A 4,663-nucleotide genomic window follows, 5' to 3' on the forward strand; every position below is an offset into this window, starting at 1 on the left:
TCACGATAGCAAAGCTGAAGGATTTCAACTTTCCCCACGGAAAGAAATCCGGGGACGTCAGATCCGGTGAACGTCTGGGCCATGGTATGGTGCTTCGACGACCAGTCCACCCGTCATGAAATATGCAATTTAATACCGCTTCAACCGCATGCGAGTTATGTCCCGGACATCCATCATGTTGGAAGAACATCGCCATTCTGTCATGAAGTGAAACATCTTGTAGTAACATCGATAGAACGTTACGTAGGAAATCAGCGTACATTGCACCATTTAGATTGCCATCGATGAAATGGGAGCCAATTATCCTTCCTCCCATAATGCCGCACCATACATTAACCGGCCAAGGTCACTGATGTTCCACTTGTCGCAGCCATCGTGGCTTTTCCGTTGCCCGATAGTGCATATTATGCCAGTTTATGTTACCGCTGTTGGTGAATGACGCTTCGTCGCTAAATAAAACGCGTGCAAAAGATCTGTCATCGTCCCGTAATTTCTCTTGTGCTCTTTGGCAGAACTGTACACGCCATGCAATTCCTGGTGCATAGAAATATGGTACGGGTGCAATCGATGTTGATACAGCATTCTCAACACTGACGTTTCTGAGATTTCCGATTCTCGCTCAGTTTGTCTGCTACTGATGTCCGGATTAGCCGCGACAGCAGCTAAAACACCTACTTGGGCATCATCATTTGTTGCAGGTCGTGGTTGACGTTTCACATGTGGCTGAACATTTCCTGTTTCCTTAAATAACGTAACTATCCGGCGAACGGTCCGGACACTTAGATGATGTCGTCCAGGATACCGAGCAGCATACATAACACACTCCCGTTGGGCATTTTGAGCACACTAGCCATACACAACACGATATCAACCTTTTCCACAATTGGTAAACGGTCCATTTTAAAACGGGTAATGTATCACGAAGCAAATACCGTCCACACTGGCGGAATGTTACGTGTTATCACGTACTTATAGGTTTGTGACTATTACAGCGCCATCTATCAAAAAGCGAGAAAATTGATCCCATAAAACATTCATATTTCTTTACGTACTACACGAATATGTAATAAAAATGGGGGTTCCTATTTTTAAAAAAACGCAGTTGATATCCGTTTGACCTATGGCAGCGCCATCTAGTGGGCCAACCATAGCGCCATCTGGTTTCCCCCTTCAAGCTAGACGATTTTTGTTCTGTGTAGTTTTTTCGTTTGATGCTTATTTCGTGAGATATTTGGCCCAGTCACTATCAATGGACAACCCTGTATAGGGATGTAAATGACACACGACTAACAGAGAAATTTTTACATGGTAATACTCAAATTCTAAATAAAAATTTCAACAATCGTATATGTGAACAGATACCAAAAACTGTTCTAGTAGGACTAAATACATTCAAAAAAGTGTTCTAGATGCTGTTCCACGTTTCAATGACGGTGCAGTGCCAAGGCTTAATATTATGGAACCGATGGGAGTGGCTGATGGACTAAATACGCATAAAGCTCTAATAGCCATTGACTGAAGGAGACTCTTCGAAGCAGAAAAATCAGTGTTGGAAGCCACCAAAGAAGCAATGATAAGAAGAAGAAGTGTGAAAAAGAGAAGGGAGGAAGAACAACATAGGAAACAAACGAAAATGGACCTGGGATGCATTATTGGCATGCAAGTTTAATAATTTCGCGAAAGTTAAATTATTTTATGATCTGGGACACTCTGTCTATAAAATATTAAAGATAGACAGATGAAATTTTGTATATTTTTAACTTTAACTTGAGTTTCCCGAAAGTTAATTTATTTTATGTTCTGGTAGTCTGTCTAACAACTATTTAAGATAAAGAGCTGAAATTTTGTATACTGTCTCAAGACGTGCTTAACTAAAAAGTAGACTACTGTTGTGACTTAACTTTGAAAATAAAATGCTTTCTTGAAGAAAAGTCCTGAATTCATTTTTCTGAACATACTTAAAATTTTTTGTGCCACCGTTAATGACAGCACCATCTTTTCAATAGTCTGCTTTAAAGATAATAGTGTAAAGAACTTACAGGAAAACAGAAATAAGCCTTCTACTTTGTGTTCTGAGTACTATGTATCTATGATGTACATAAATAATTAGCATGGTTTATTTCACTTACAACAAAAAAATACAATTAAAAAAAGTGTGGGAGCCAAAGGTGGGTTCATACATAAAAATGTTTCCAACTGATGTCTTAAAAGATGATAATCATTATATGGACTCACAAATCTTATTCTTTGAGTTACACTGTTTAGAAATCTGGCATTTTTTTTCAAGATTTCCCCTGGTATTCACGGACTAAACCTTTTAAGCAACATGTATGTTGGCAGCGGCAGAATTCTTCTGCAGTCAGCTTCAAATGTCAGTTCCCAATAGCGTTCCTCGACAGGAACATTGTCTTTCCTCCAGAGATTCACATTTGAGTTGTCCGTCTGAGAAAGATAGAAGAACTTTTGCGGGCCTGGAATCACTAACAGTTGTGTAGCACACCGAGCGGTGGCTTGTCGGCCGGGAGCAATATAACCCCAATGTGCAGCCAGACAAACGTTCGTGGCCCGGTGGCGGCGGTGGCAGCTGTTCTCATGGGAGCCGGTGGCGGCGGCTGGCATGGGGCTGGAGGCGTTGCGGGGGTGGAGAAGAGAGTAAAACATTCTACTGCGCCCATAGGCCGACAGATATCAGCAAGAGTAGTTCGGGAGCAGTGTACCGGAATTCTAAGTGGCTTACATCCACCAGCATGACAGGGCAACCAACAGACATAAAGTAATTAGTGCTGGTTACCTCAGCTATTTGATGGCGGCTACCATCCATTTTGATATTGGAGAAATTGACTACCTACCCTGTGGGGAGCCCTAGAGTCGTCACAGAACCGGCTCTAACGGTTAGCTGGCGAGTGTAATTCGACTGCAGGATGATGATGGTGATGATGATGTTTGGTTTCTGGGGCAGTCATCAGCGCCCGTACAAAGTCCAAATTTTTCACAATCCATTTTCTTTTCTCAATCCAATGTAGTCACTCTCACAAATTACCATGATGATGATGAGGAAATGATGAGGAAAACACAAACACCCAAACCCCGGGCAGAGAAAATCCCCAACCCGGCAGGGAATCGAACCCGGGACCCCGTGATCAGCAGCAGCGCTAGCCCCTAGACCACGAGCTGCGGACCGACTGTGGGATAAAAATACTCATCATGCAAACGGGCTGTCATGATCAATTTAATTAATTAGTCAATCAATTTGATGGCAGGTGGAATCGAGAGAGAGAGAGTACAATGGATATGATTCGCGAGTTCGAATGATGGGCGTTTTTTCGATGCGGTGAGATTTTTTCACGATATTTCAATCTCCCACCTACTCAGGGAGAACGGCCATCGTAATAAAATCCACCATATTACTGAATTTATAAAGCGATATGTAGTATTAACCTGATATTTACAACTCCTCTTTGCTGCTATTTCCGTACTTAGAGACTTGGTATGTGATGAGGCATATGGCTAACTTAGGAGAGTTCGAAAGTGAGGAGGTATCCTGTGACGGAGGTTCAGCATGCTCTTAGCACTGTGTCACGCGAGAAAAATGAGTCCAGTATTCTAGTTCTGTGATGCAGAACGTAACAGATATTACGCTGATCAGAACAGATTTTTTTCCTTGATGAGAGAATACTTAGAGGAAATACAGCCTATGCCATAAAGTTGTACAGGATTTTCACAAGAAGTAACGATACTTTTAGCGATGCGAAAACGCGTATGCTCTGATTTTCTTTCGTCTTTGACAAAAAATCGTATAAAAGATAGGAATCTATCTACACTTTGCGTGAGAAATTTGTGGTGTATGGGCAACAACAGGCCTGTTTCAGATTGAGTAATGTAGAAATTTTGAACTGCGGAATGTCTATGTTGGGGGTGGAATTGCAGTTAGAACTATACGTCCCAGCACCTCCTGCTTGTATTGCAGTGTGCGGCAGCCAATGGCAGGGGCAATCACGGGGACTTCGTCGTGCGGAAACTACGGCGCAAATTCCACCATCTGGGTGGTTGAATAGCGAACTAACTACGAGGGTGGTTTGAAAAGTTCTCGGAACCACCACGAGAGGTCAGCGCTAACGCAGCGACATGTACACGTGATATTCATTGGACTGTTGCCTGTAAACACTTGCCACGCCAGTGCTCCTGGAAGAGAGGTCTGACGGTGACGTGGTTCTGTTGTTCCTGCGTAGCGATTTGCAAAGATTGAAAAAATCGAGATTCGAGCAGTCTACATCTACGTGATTACTCTGCTATTCGCAATAAAGTGCCTGGCAGAGGATTTTCTGAATACGTGTTGACCATGTGTCAATAAATCATTTTCTTCGAGGTATTTCATAATGTTCCAATACAGTATACGTTCCGAAACTCTAGTGCAAATCGACGTTAGTGATATGGGCCTGTAATTCAAGGATTACTCCTACGTCCCTTTTTGGGTATTGGTGTGACTTGAGCAATTTTCCAGTCTTTAGGTATAGATCTTTCTGTGAGCGAGTGGTTGTATATAATTGCTAAACTTGGAGCTATTGTATCAGCATAATCTGAGAGGAACTTGACTGGTATACAATCTGGACCGGAAGCCTTGCTTTTATTAAGTGATTTAAGCTGCTTTGCGACACCGAGGATA

The 4,663-nt window shown here is 42.4% G+C and overlaps 1 pseudogene; it reads right to left on the reverse strand.

The window, feature by feature from the left end:
- Nucleotides 1-3,507: 3,507 nt before the first annotated feature.
- On the reverse strand, nucleotides 3,508-3,687 carry LOC124596718 (annotated as a pseudogene).
- Between the last annotated feature and the right edge of the window lie 976 nt (nucleotides 3,688-4,663).

The sequence above is a fragment of the Schistocerca americana genome, chromosome 2 (assembly GCF_021461395.2).
Source record: "Schistocerca americana isolate TAMUIC-IGC-003095 chromosome 2, iqSchAmer2.1, whole genome shotgun sequence".
Lineage (NCBI taxonomy): Eukaryota > Metazoa > Arthropoda > Insecta > Orthoptera > Acrididae > Schistocerca > Schistocerca americana.